Below are 15,506 nucleotides of genomic sequence, written 5' to 3'. Positions count from 1 at the left end.
GCTTGATTAACTAGTAAAAAACACGATGTTCCAAAGACATCGAAATGGTATGACATTTGTCACCCGTAGACCTGCAGGTCCCACTAAAGCAAGCAGCAAGGTGTAGGATGCTAAATCCCATATAGATCTATATACAAACTCACGCTCTCCCTCCAGGAGACTTTGGTTACAAAACGTGACACAACAGTATATTTCCATGCCATGAAGTAGTGGCTCACATTAATGTTATCTTGTTCTTGTATTAGTATGTATGTTCCTTCCTGCTATAGTGTATAGTATGTTCCTTCTGTTCTTGTTATAGTATGTTCCTTTTGTTCTTGTTATAGTATGTTCCTTCTTGTTCTAGTTATAGTATGTTCCTTTTTGTTCTAGTTATAGTATGTTTGAACTGACTTATGTATGAACTGACTCTTGTAAGTTTCATTGTTCTAGAAAGAGTAAGTAGTAATCCTATAAACTATACCTATTATAGTTTACTAGTATGATTGTTTGACTGTTACTAATGTATAGAAAAGACTCAATTACTCACCAAGCAACTAAAGTAAAATCCTTAAAATAGGTTTAATATTCACATATCTATTCAATAAGTATAACTATGATTTAACCGACATTCAGACTAGCGATCCTACCCCGAGCCCACAACCAAACAAGGAACAGGAGTCGAGGTATATAGCAATAGTCCTAAGTCTGTTAAAGCATACTTATACGTAAATAGATAGATGGATATGATTTGATATAAAAGAAGTTTATAAAAGCTTTAAAAGAGTTTTCAACAAGTTTGAGTATAAGAAATTCTTTTGAATGTTGTTTTCACATGTAAATGATTAACACAATTTCATTGTGTTATACTTGTATTCCCCCCCTAAAATAATTTAAAAGCATTTAAAAATGTAGTTGTAGGGGTATGAACTCACCTATAGTGAGTGATTCGAATGTAAGATCGATATAGGATGCTAAGTATGCCACGTGAAGTCTCGAGCACAAACGGATCCTATTAAGCATATAATGACACATATATGTATACAAATAGTGTATATAACTACTAACATGCTAAGGTAAACAACCTTAGGAACTAGGAAACACTTGCAATGAAGTGTTACAATCACATATGATTGATTGAAGGGAGTTCACGGCCACACAAGGAAGTGTTCACAGCCTTAGGAGTGTTCATGACCAAGAACACATGATGTGTTCACGGCCCAACCTTGGTCTATGAAGTGTTCACGACCATGGATGAAGGGTTCACGGCCCAATGAAGGGTTCACGGCAGTGAAATCTTGAAGAATCATGCCAAATAGATGTTTGTTTCATGGGGATTCAAGTGCTTCTAATGGACAACAAGTATATGGATGAGCTACTTACGTTTTGGAAGCTTTTAGAGTGTTCACGACCCAAGAACAAGTGTGTGTTCTTGGTGAAGAAGATGGTGATTTGACGATCTTGAAGGAAAAGTGATGAATTCAAGGATGTTATCAAAGGGTTTCACTTGTATATGAAGATTAACTAGTAAATAGGGGAGTATCACTTACGTTTTTGAAGAGAAAGGAAGGTTTCCCTTGATGATACTTGAGAGAGTTTGAGAGTTCTTGGTTGGAAGATGTGAGAAACTTAAGAAAAATGAAGGAAATCTATATGTGTAGTGAGGGGTTCACGGCCAAACATGGGTTCACAGTCGTGAACCTAGTTTGTGGCCGTGAACATCCCTTGTTGATGTTCTTGGCTCGAATGAATTCCATAGATCCATTACTCACACTTCTTAGTATCAAATCCTAAGTGTACAAGGCTTAAAAACTCATATAATAACCCTTAACATCGCTAGAAGATAACAGAAACAAGTCTAACTTTTGATTGATTTTCTTGACTTACAAGATAGAAACTTACGGGTTGTCACAATAAGTGTGCATTTTCATAAGATGAAAACATACATTGATAGACTAACTAATCTGGATGTTGGGATTTCGAAGGAGCGGATCATGGATTGGATCTTGTGCTCTCTTCCCACTTCATTTGTTGAGTTTCTTATGGAAAAAATGATTGATCCTAATATGACCCTCATGGAGCTTCATGGCTTGTTAATAGCAGATGAACCTAGTATACAAGAGATTATTCAACTCGTCGACCCCACATTGGCCATTGATAATGGAGATGCTAAAAAGAAAAGGGTTTCTCATCCCAAAGGAAAGGGAAAGGCCAAGGTTGGACAATCTAACCGAGGTCCTAAGAGAGTAAGGTCCAAACTGAGATAGCTCCTGTACTAATCCAAATGAGGCCATTTGTTTTTTATTACCAGTCAAAGGGAAACTTGGAGCGTAGTTGCCCTAAATACCCGGAGGACCTTAAGAAGGGCAAAGTACAGGTGGGTGGCACCTCATGTATGTTTATGATGGAACTCCATAGCATATCTACTTCTAACTCTTGGATTCTTAATACAGGATGTGGTACTCATATTTGCTATGATATGTAAGGACTAAGACAAAGTAGGAAGTTGAGGAATGGTGAGCTCAACCTGATCATGGGAAACAGGAACAAGTCAGTTGTTATAAGGATTAGGAACTATGAGCTCATGCTTGGTGGTGGTGTTTCTCTTAGTTTATTAAATTGTTGCTTTTCGCCTGATATGGCACAAAACATTATTTATTTTCATGCACTTTATAAAGATGGTTGTCGTTTTTCTTTTGATAATGATAATGGTGACATTTTGGTTTATAAAAATGGTTGTTTTATTTTTAAAGCTAGTCCTTGTAAAGGTGTGTACGGAAGTCTTCTTTACGTAGGTGAAGTTGATAAACTATTAATGAATATTGGTTCTTTTAATAGTCAATTAGATAAATCATGTTTGTGGATTTTTCGACTTGGCCATATAAACAAGAAGCGCATCGCCAAGCTCCAGTCGGATGAGATCTTGGAATCATTTGACCACAAGTTGGATGATGTATGCGAATCTTGCTTTCTTGACAAGATGACAAAGGCTCCATTCACTGGTCACAGTGAAAGAGGCAAGTATTTGTTGGATCTCATCCACACAAATGTTTGTGGACCATTCAAATCCACCACAAGACGTGGAGAAAGATACTTCGTGACTTTCACTGATGATTTTAGAAGATATGGATATATCTATCAAATCAATCATTAGTCGGAAACATTTGAGGAGTTCAATGAGTTTCAAAACAAAGTAGAGAACCAATTTGGCAAAAATATCAAGATGCTCTGATCCGATAGGGGTGGTGAATATTTAAGTCTTTAATTCTACGATCATCTTAAGAATTATGGAATAGTTTCACAATTTTCTAAACCCAGAACACCATAGCTGAATGGTGTGGCTGAGAGAAGAAATCGAACGCTATTAGATATGGCACAAAACATTATTTATTTTCATGCACTTTATAAAGGTGGTTGTCATTTTTCTTTTGATAATGATAATGGTGACATTTTGGTTTATAAAAATGGTTGTTTTATTTTCAAAGCTAGTCCTTGTAAACGTGTGTACGAAAGTCTTCTTTGCGTAGGTGAAGTTGATAAACTATTAATGAATATTGGTTCTTTTAATAGTGAATTAGATAAATCATGTTTGTGGCATTTTTGACTTGGCCATATAAACAAGAAGCGCATCGCCAAGCTCCAGTCGGATGGGATCTTAGAATCATTTGACCACAAGTTGGATGATGTATGCAAATCTTGCTTTCTTGGCAAGATGACAAAGGCGCCATTCACAGGTCACAGTGAAAGAGGCAAGTATTTGTTGGATCTCATCCACACAAATGTTTGTGGACCATTCAAATCCACCACAAGACGTGGAGAAAGATACTTCATGACTTTCACTGACGATTTTAGCAGACATGGATATATCTATCTAGTCAAGCATTAGTCAGAAACCTTTGAGGAGTTCAATGAGTTTCAAAACAAAGTAGAGAACCAATTGAGCAAAAATATCAAGATGCTCTGATCCGATAGGGGTGGTGAATATTGAAGTCTTGAATTCTATGATCATCTTAAGAATTATGGAATAGCTTCACAATTTTCTACTCCCAGAACACCATAGTTGAATGGTGTGGCTGAGAGAAGAAATCGAACGCTATTAGATATGGTTTGATCTATGATGAGACGAGCTACACTTCTAATATTGTTTTGGGGGTATGCCTTAGAGACAGCCGCCCACATCCTAAACCTCGTACCCACTAAGAAGGTCGCTAAAACACCCTCTGAGATGTGGAGTAGGACACGCCCTTCTCTAGCACATATAAAGGTTTGGGGCTGCGAGGTTTCGTTCGTCGCGAGGCGAATGATAAATTCGAGCCCAGATCATAGAAGTGTTAATTCATTGGTTATCCAAAAACTCCTTTGGATACTTGTTTTGCAAGCCTATTGAGAACAAGGTGTTTGTTGCTCGAATGGGATTCTTCCTCGAGATGGATCTCATTTCCAAATAGGATAGTGGGAGCCATATTGACCTAGAAGAGCTTCAAGAGTCAAGTGAAGAAGAACCTTTAATGGATACTAGCACTCAACATGAGGTGCAACAACCTGTTGAGGAACCTTAACCCGAGGCAGAACAACCTGTTCAAGAAAATAATATATCTCCACCTCCCCTTCGCAGATCCAATAGAGTTCGTCTTCCTCCTATGTTCTATGGTTTCCATATAGGCACATAAGGAGACATATTGATCAGTGATCGTATACTCATTGATATGGATAACTCATCCGACTATAAGGAAGCGATGGCAGGCCCTGAGGCTGCCAAGTGAAAGGAAAGCATGGAAAGCGAGATTCAATCCATGTACGGTAACCAAGTTTGGATTTTGGTTGATCCTACACCTGACACCAAAACTGTTGGGTGCAAATGGATCTTCAAGAAGACCGGCATAGATGGGAATGTGCACACGTTCTATAGGTTGGTTGCAAAGGGTTATACTCAAACTCAAGGGATTGAATATGAGGAAACCTTCTCGCCAGTAGCCAAGATCAAGTCTATTAGGATATTGTTTGCCATAACAACTTTTTATGATTATGAAGTATAGCAAATAGATGTGAAAACTGCTTTCCTTAACGTAAAAATCGCAGAGGAATTGTATATGGCACAACCTAAGGGTTTCCTAGATCCAAAATATCCAAATAGAGTGTGTAATCTTGAAAGGTCCATATATGGACTAAAACAAGTGTCACGCAGCTGGAACCTTTTCTTTCATGAAAAGGTCAAAGAGTATGGATTTTCAAGAAGTGAAGGTGAGTCCTGTGTATATATCAAAGCTAGTGGGAGTATTGTAGTCTTCCAACGTTGCAAGGTGTTAAGACGTGGCTTGGGAGTTGTTTCACTATGAAGGATTTAGGAGAGGCTGTGTTCATACTTGGTATAAGGATCTATAGAGATAGATCAAAACGTCTAATATGACTGAGCCAGAGTACATACTTGGATAAGATCTTGAAGAGGTTCAAGATGCAAGACTCCAAGAGAGGTTTTATACCTATGCAACATGGCACCAAATTGAGTAAAACTTAATGTCTTAGTTCTAGTGATGAACATGAAAGAATGAGTCGAGTCCCATATGCTTCTGCTATAGGATCGATCATGTATGCCACGACATATACTCGACCTGATGTCTCATTTTCTCTAAGCATGGTGAGTTGTATTAAAGACAACCTAGGCAACAATCATTGGACAACAGTAAATAACATTTTGAAATACCTAAGAAGAACAAAGGACATGTTCTTGGTATATGGGGGTAAAGACGAGTTGAGAGTTACATGTTATATAGATGCAAGTTTCCAGACTTATAGGGATAACTCATGTTCGCAATCAGGATGGGTACTCTTGCTTAATGGAGGAACGGTCACTTGGAAGAGTTCCAAGCAATCAAAAGTGGCTGACTCTACGTGCGATTCAGAATATATAGTGGCTAGTGAAGCTACAAAAGAAGCTACATGGTTGAAGAATTTCAGTGAAGATCTTGGTGTCATTCCGAGCATCAAGGATCGTTTAGAATTCTTCTGTGACAACAAAGGTGCAGTCGCGCAGACTAAAGAACCCAAGTACCATGGTAAATCAAGGCATATACTTAGAAAATTCCACTATGTAAGACATCGAGTCGAGGATGGAGACATTGTCATGAACAAAGTGTCGTCAGAGGAGAATCCAGTCGATCCGTTCATGAAGCCATTATCAAGGATCAAGCATGATAATCATACTAGATCTATAGGCATTAGATTTGATGATAATATGGTGTAATTGTTTGGTTGTTTAGTTTGATAATCTTTGAAAGATTTTATAGTATAAATTTGTAACTGAATTGATGTTTATTTTTTGGAGACTTAACAAAGTGCTAGTGATGCTATCATTTCTGTTAATTTATTATTGTGTTTTGCTTTTTCATGTTTAGAACCCACTTCCTGAGTATTAAATTACTCAAACCTCCACAGTCAGTCGTGCTCTTGGAAGTAAGTAGTGATTCAAGACTGTCATGAGTATTAGTGGATTGACTATTGTGATTGGGCATTGTATAGTGATTACAGCAACACTCATGAGTACTTAATGGAGATTTAAGTATTGGAACAACCTACACTTAGAGATTACTTTATGGATATAGTCACGAGTAATTCTAAGATGATAATATCTTATGTGCTTCAAACCGAGATACATGTGGGGTTTTGCTCTATGATTCTTTTATATATTGGTGTACTCCAACACTATTCGTAACTGGTAGCAATAACGGGTATATATGTGTATGACATGATGAAATAGACAAAAACTATATATTCAAAGTTTATTCGTCCCTTCTGCCTTAACAGGAGAAGCGATATCTATGGGCCCCTCGATGATTTGGTGTTGACATCATAAATACATGGTCGGGTCTTGACTGAAATTGAAGTGTTCAATTTAGTAGTCAAATGCAGTCACCACAAGTCTTTATCGAGAAACATAATCTTGAATTCTGAGATTGACCATTATCCATGTCTCGAATTCATACATATATCATGAGGATGAAGGAATAACTGATCACTTATCTGAGGGCTGAAACCGATTAGATCAGAGTTCGATAGATGCGTTGGATGACATTCTCTTTGTTGATTATTAGAGAAGTAGTGGACCATATATAGTTAATGACTTGTCCAAGTGGGGGACTATTGGAGAGTGTGTCCAAGGTCATTACCTACTGATGATATTTCTAATAATAATAGGGTCCACTTGGGTAGCCCTCAAGACTCAAATTAAGTAGAATTAATAAAGGAGGAATTAGTTTATTAATTATTATGGTTTAATAATTAATTAGAAACTCATTCGAAAACAATTTGGGAATTAATTAATAGTTTAATTAATAGAAGGGTTGAATATCAATTAATCAATAGCTGATTAATCAGAAATGTTCGAGAACCCTAGAAAGAAGGGTGGTGGATGAAAATACCCTTAGGATTAGGGAAATTTCGTTCGTAGGGTTATCCCATCCCACATGGGCTTGAGGATAAAACCCTGGAAGGTATCCAAGCCTATAAATAAGGCCTTAGGGATTCATTCTTCCTTGGTCATTCTTTGGCTTGAATTTTCACCACTTCTTTCTCCCTCTTTGTGGAAGAACTCTCCTTATAGTTCATCCCATCCTAGTTATTTTGATTCTAATCTTTTCGTTTCGTTAGGTGTGAACCAAGAGAGGGATTCTAGTTTAGGTCTCTATCATCCAAAAAAGGTGGCACACACGAGGAGTCAAGAATGGAGATCTTTAGCTCCAAAAGAGGTATGTGATTCTTCCTTTGTATTTCGTTTTATAGGGTAGATGTAATTAGCATGAAACCATAGATCCATAGGTTGCATGTACACTTAGGTATATTGTAGTTTGGATTTTTCCGCTACCTAGTTTAGAGTGTATTTGATGCGTAGAAAACCTAACAGCCTGACCTATCTGAATTAGGATATTATGTTTAATTTTATAGTTTTCGATTATTTTGTTTTATATTTTTATTTTGTGTGTTTTATAGAAATCATTTATCAATTGTTTGAAGTTGCTTAACTTGGTTGGTTGAATCCCAACAAACTGGTATCAGAGCTATGGCTGAAGATGGGAAAGTTTAGAATGATAAATTCAAAGGTCATAATTTCGGATTCTGAAGAATGCAAATTGAAGACTATCTCTTCCTATAGAAATTACACGAACCACTGACCGAAAAGAAACCTAAAGCGATGAAGCAGGATGAGTGAGATTTATTATATTGGCAGACTCTTGGAGTGATAAGGTTATCATTGGCAAATAATGTATCTTACAATATTATCAATGCGAGGACTAAGGAGGGTGGCTCGGTGACTGATCATGTTAATGAATTCAATTCAATCATCGTAAGGTTGACTTGGCTGATATTGGTTTCGAGGATGAAGTCCAAGAATTGCTACTATTATCATCTTTGCCCGATAGTTGTTCTGGTACAATGACATTAGTTAGCAGCTCACCTGAAATTTGAAGGAATTTACGATTTAGTCCTGTAAAATAATATGAATAGATGGAGTACCAAAGAATCTTCCAATAGTTTCCTAAGTATTGAATACAAAGGAAGAATGTATAACAGACGGGGCGAGGGTTATAGGAAGATAAAAGTCGATAAAAAAAAGGTGGACAAAACAACATGAGGGATGTAATTTGTTGGAACTACTAATAGTTACTTCAGAAATCAATGCCCAAAGTCTCTTGCTGACAAAGGTAAGAAGGAAATGAACATGGCAACATTTTATCAAGGAGGTGCGCTCATTTGTGCAATAAAAAACTCAAGTAAATCATGGATCATAGATTATGGTGCATTATTTCATGCTAGTAATTCCAAAGATGTAATGCAAAATTTTCGGCAGTACATATTGAAGGTTAGATTAGCAAACAACAAGAGCCTATATATTATGGGTGTTGGGGATGTTATCCTCAAGATGACCGTGGGTACGAATTGGACTTTAAAAAATGTGGAGTTCATTCTTAACTTAAAGAGGATGTTAATCCCGGTGGGGCATCTTGATGATTAGGGTCGCCAAGTTACATTTGGTGTAAAATAATAGAAAGTTAATAAGAGAAATCTAATAGTTGCCAAGGGAAAAAAATGGGTACCTTTTACATGATGGAAGTTTTTGAGAACGAAGCACACACTGTTGAAGGAGTTAGGACATCTACTCTTTGGCACCATAGCCTTAGGCATATAAGTGAGGATATAATGAAGATGCTAGTTTCCAAAGGAAGAATGTCAGATTTGAAGACTATAAAAGTGGCTTCTAAGCCATGTGTTCTTGGCATACATAAGAAAATAACCTTTGAGAAGATAGGTGATCCACCCAAGTCCGAGAAATTGGAATTAGTTCATTCATATGTTTACGTCCCTACTTCAGTTTCTTTAGTATGAGGATCCTAATACTATGTTACTTTCATTGACAACTACACACAAAATGTTTGGGTTTATTTCTTGTAGAAAAAGTTGGAGAATGTGTAATGCCCGCAACTTTAGGATAGACAATTAAGATATAATAAGTAATAATTATTATAATTTAAACCCTCGAATAGAGAGATCGCTGGTCTCGCGTGTCGCATACTACATAATATAAGTCTTTTAGGGAATTTATCAACAAACGATAAAACTACATTTTGATAGACGATTATTTAGGATAAATAATCTTAACCAAAGTTATAGTAGACGTGACAAGGATTCCATACGTATAAAGAAATCCAAAATCCGACTTTGTAAGGAGAAGTTATGCTTCTTCAAAGTTTCGCAAATAACCTGACACGACTACGCACGTCATAAAAAGTGAATCGAAGATACATTGCTTATTTTCCTGAGTAATCTAAACGAAAGTCATAGTAATTGTAAAGGCGAGAGCGTGCATTTAGAGAACGTCCAAATCTGACTTCATATGAGGAAGTTATGATTTTTCGAAGTTTCAACGTAGCAGTATGCGACACAGAAACCGACATTCAAATTGGTCGATTTTTAGGAAAAACAATCTAAACGAGAGTCAAAGATCTCGTTGATATGATTCCGTCGATATAATGATAGATGAGAACGGATTTTGTATGAAAGAGTTATGATTTTTACACGAACTTTAACAGTATAAGTCTGTTAAAAATATAACTTTAAAAATAGAGTGATAATTAGCCAACAGAGTCTAAACAAAAGTTGTAGATCTCGTCGATAACTACGTGTGCGTATAAAGAACTTCGAAAACGGAGCTCGTATGAGAAATATACAATTTTCTGAAACTTTGCAAAACGCGCCACACGCAGGAGGCGTGACACATTCTTCTAGAAGGGGTCTACGTAGGTCCAGCAAAATTATTCCACGTGTCACGAGGAGAGCGGAATACTAGATCGAGGGTGCGGCGTGCCTCCCCGATTTTTCCCCTATAAATTGCTGCCCACCCCCATTTTATTCCTTACACCTTCCAATATCTCTCTCTCTCTCTCTCTCTCTCTCTCTCTCTCTCTCTCTCGAATTTCCACACATTTGGTCTGTACTCTGCAAATTTTCTAGTATTTAGGTTATTTTGGTTAGCTTGGAGGTCTCTAAGAGCCCAAAAATTATAAGTTATTGGGTCGAAGTTTTGCCTGCATAATTTCCTGGTTTTTGCTAAAATCTATGTAAGTTAAGATGCACTTATCTTAATTAAAGTGTAACTTATATTTATATTCATAATCGTTTTTATGAATTTATAAATAAGATTTATCATTGATTCCATGTCAAAATACTGATTGATCTAATTACGGGGGTGATGTCTAGGCTAGATTTAGTGAGGTGTTAAAAGTGAGATTTCCAAACAGTATAATCTGTATACCAATCGAACCCTACCTACGATATGATCTTACCTGCTTGCTCCTTATTACCTATAAATCAATAGACATTGAGATTATTGAGGAATATAGACTATCATTAGTCACGAAGAATATATGGCTAAAACTTTGTGACATTCCTACCCAGGTCACATAAAAGGAAAAGTCAAGGTGTTAGGCAGAGAGCTACCGAATTCACTGGTCATCGGCTTTGAACAAGTGAGTGTATATTTACTTTCATCTTACACATAGATATGAAATATTTAGATAATTAAGTATGATATGTGCCTATTATCTATGATTAATAACTTATGTGTTAGATGAAACTATAGGAGCTAATTTTATTTAAACATATAGGTATTTTCATGCTTATAATATATTGGGTAGTGAAGGGTGATTAGAGATGAAAATGATAATGAAACGTCATGACTTTTATGGTACTACTGGAGTAGCAATGTAGTCACCTAGTAGGGTATTAATGATTACCACATACTATTCTAGACAAGTTGGATCAAACATGGATAGGCTTGCAACATTTAGATGTTTATAAGCCATACACAGGAAAGTTTACAACCTGTAGGTGTTAATCGATTATACATGGGCATGTTTAAAACCTGTAGATATTAATAAATTCTTTTGCGGATGGGTCAATGACCTACAAGAATTTATGAATCGTACACGGAAAGCTCTACGACCTATAGTTGTTACTGAACTGTACATGGGTAGGTCCCTGACCTGTAGATGTTAATGAACCACATACGGACAGGACTACGACCTGTAGGTATGAAAGAACTATTCTTGAGGGTACTATGTTCACCCCATGGTTGTCTTATTAACACATATTGTTAAGGAATCCCTGAGGCAGTGTTGTCCACTTAGAGATCCTTTAGGATAGATCCCTTGAGATCATTGGTTTAGGACCAGGGAGTGAGAACAAAGAGAATGGGTAATCGGGTTATTTTCTTGTTCCAAATTATATATAATTATAACAAATTAATTATAATATTGTTGGTTGAAAACCCTATGTGCTCATCAGGATCCCAAGCCTAACCCACTCAGTTTCTATGTATCATAGGTAGCGGTACGAAGGTATATGGATAAAAACTGTTTGGTTCTGATGAGACATTCGAGGAGGCGTATGCCATAGTATAATATTATGTTGTAAGGTTTGTAATGACTACGTTTATGCTTATGTTTCTTGTATCAATTATGACATCCCAAGTTTTTTTTAATCAATGAAAAACATTTATTGGAAATTATGTTATGAGATAAATTCTGCAATATAAAGAATGCTCTGTTTTAAAATAAGCATAAAGAAAAGGTCTTTCCGGGCTGTGAAAATGGGGATGTCACAAAATGAAATGAACTTGAGGATAAAGTTTTTTTTTTTATTTTAGATATTGAGGGCGAATACAATAGCAAAGTGTTTGTTGATTACTATGATGACCAGGGGAATCTGAATGTGTAAGTCAGATTTAGAGAAACATTAGCAAAATGGAGCAATTGAGATGATGAACTGTGCATTGGACGAGAGGGAAAAGAGCATGAGACTTCATGCATGTTTACCCAACATGTTTTGGGTAGATTCGGTTAATAAAACAACATATTTAATCGATAGATAACCCTTAGTTCCCATGCAAGATCATGGAATTTCACCCATACACTTGAAGGTTTTCGGTTGTGTCTCGTATATCAAGGTTAAAGACTCTAATAGAGACAACATTGATGCGAATGTAAGAAGCTCCACCTTTATATTCTATGGGTTGGATGACAAGGGGTATTGCATATGGGATAACAAAAATGAGAGGGTTATCAAAAGTATGGATGTTGTCTTCAACGGGAGTGTCATGTATAAGGAAAGGCTTGCACAAGGATCTAGAAGAAATAGGAAACCCGAGAAAGCAAAAAATCAAGTTGATTTCGAAGATATCTCAATTGATGACATTGTAAAACCTATTAGTTCTCCATAAATAGGTGAAAGTTCAGGAAGCAGTGGGAGGATCATATAGCAGTTTAGAGGGGGAAGTTGGAGATGATGTAAAGACTATCCTTCCTACTATCTAGAGATCCACTCAAGAATGAACTACTCCATTAAGGTACTCTCTATCAGCTAATCACTTGTTGTTTATCTAAGACTTATGTACCCAGTCAGATCCAAAGGCCTTCAGGATGAAAGACTCTGTATAGTGGGAAAAGGCTATGGAACACAAGTTGAGTTCACTTGACAAGAACTAGACTAGGTCCCTAGTAAAGCTCCCATCAGGGAAGAAAACACTATATAACAGGTGTTTATTTCAGGATAAGGATAAGATAGACGGCAATAAGACATGTAAGACAAGATTGGCTGTCAAGGGATTTCAACAGAAATGAGAGGTTGTAACACCCATCTCTAGGGCATATTTAAAGTCATGCTTAAGAAAATAATTTGTTAACGTTTTCCCAAAAATATTCATATTTTATGTTTGTGAAAAAATACTTTGTTCCCAAAATACTAAAATTAATTCAAGTTTCAAAATTGGTGATATTATTAACAATAAACATATCAAAATAAGATTCAAGCTCACCTAGTGAGTTGCCCGAGGTTGGTTCATCTATAGTAAGGGATAACAATCCAATCTTACTCTAACTAAAACTCCAAAAATAGCTTGAAACACAAAGAATCCGTAGGGTTTTGTGACATCCTCATTTTTATGGCCAGAAAAGACCGATTTGTTTATGCTTATTAAATAAGAGTATTTTTTTCTAAAAAAAGTTTAATTATTCATAATTTGTCCCAAAAACATGATAATGATATTATCAAATCATTTTCGGAGAAATGTGTTTTATTTATATTTTTAAAACCCGGGATGTCATAACAGACATAAAACATAAGCATAAACGAAGACTTACAATATCTCAATATACTAATAGTCTACATCTACTTGAATCTCTCTTTGTGCATGTACCTTTAAATCGCTACCTGTGATACAAAGAAGTTGAGTGGGATGATCAAGACCCTAATAAGACGTTGATTTGCATTGGAAGCAACGCGTGTCTCCCTAACGAATGTGACGCAAAGACACGAATTTGAGAAACTAAAACTTTTGGTCCCTTCTTCTAATATCTTTTCAAAATAACTCTCAAACACTCTAAAAAGTTATAAAAATTAACTTGTGGTTCTTTTACATAATAAGCTATAAAAAATTGGTTCAATTCACTTAACTGGTCAACTCTTAAGTCAAACACAAGTTTCACCAACTTGTCACAAAAAGCCCATCTCCATAATAATACTCGCTCGATACTAAAATTCTATTATATTTTAAATATTCACTAGTAACATGATCCATTATTGTTATTTTTAGCATTAACAACTATATTATTTAAATTATTTATATATTTTAATTAATTCATTTATTTATTTGGAATGATTTTTTTTAGTTTGCTCAAAAATTGTATCCCCAAAACCCGAGTGTTATACATGTTGATTCTCCAGTTATAAAGACGACTACAATCATATTTGTCCTAGATATAGTTGTAACACCCGTTTTAGGTATGATATAATATGTTCAATTTTAAGTTCTCATTTTGGGTGTCCACGACTTGGTGGAGCCTCACCACGGCGTGGCGGTATTTTTATGACCGCGTGATTTAATGACTCGCTACGACATGGCCATAGGTGCTGTGGCGTGGCAGCTGATTTTGATGAAACCCTAGATTATCGGGTTAGACCCTTATTTAAAGGAAGTAATGGCTAGGGTTTCCTCCACCTTCAACCTTCATCGCCTCCAGAAAGCATCTTTGTGAAACCCTAGCCTTCCTTGTTGAATATTGAGGACTTTGTGGTGTTTTGTTGCATTTTGAAAGAAGAAGAAGAAAGTGTCTGCCAAGGGATCAAGCAACAACTCCCCTCCATCCTTGGAATCATTCTCTGGACCATTTATACGTCCTCAAGTTTCTATCTTGATGACTCTTTGGTTGTACATCTAGTTTCTTAAGCATATTTTGGTCCATAAGAAATGTTTGGTTGGTTTGAAATGATAAAGGTTGCAACTTTATGACTCTCCTGAGTCCCATGAATAATATATCTTGTAGATCTAGGTTGTAGTTGGGATTCTTGACCTTGTATGAGTTTTTGGCCACTCATACCTCCTTTTTACCTAAAAATGAATTCTACACATGCATTGGGCATACATGTCTATAAAGCACCCATCTTTATGCTAGATTTGGTATTAGAAACTCTTCTGGAGAGGTTAGGTTAAGGAATTTTCGAATTAAGGGATTAATGATTAAGTTATTGTTGTATTTTAACTTATTTGGACAGAGGGTATGAGATCTTGATCTCTTTGGGTGTCTTAATGGATAAAGTTGGAAACTTTATCCATTCAGATCAAAAAATGGACCAGATATGAGCTTTGGAGCTCTTAGAATCAAAGGAAATGGCTTAACTCATTAAGCTGTTAGAACCCAGTGCCCACGGTGTGGCCTTGGGTCGCCACAACATGGCGACTAGGAAATGCCTGTCTGTTTTGTTGAATGAGGGCCACAGTATGGTAATGGAAGGCCACGACGTGGTGGTTGACTAAAAGTCAATATTGACCGTTTAATTTTGACTTGAGTTGACTTTTGGTCAAACTCCTAGTTTTGGAATAAGAGCTAAGGGCTAACCTTGTGTAACTGTATATGTGGTGCATATCATCGGTATTTCTAGCAGTCAGAGTAGTAGCAGCTGAATATCGTCTGAGAGGTGAG

The sequence above is a fragment of the Lactuca virosa genome, chromosome 7, assembly GCF_052849685.1.
Source record: "Lactuca virosa cultivar CGN04683 chromosome 7, Lactuca_virosa_CGN04683_v6, whole genome shotgun sequence".
In the NCBI taxonomy this organism is placed as follows: Eukaryota; Viridiplantae; Streptophyta; class Magnoliopsida; order Asterales; family Asteraceae; genus Lactuca; species Lactuca virosa.
The sequence above is the reverse complement of the archived record's forward strand: the minus strand, read 5'-3'. Positions refer to the sequence as shown.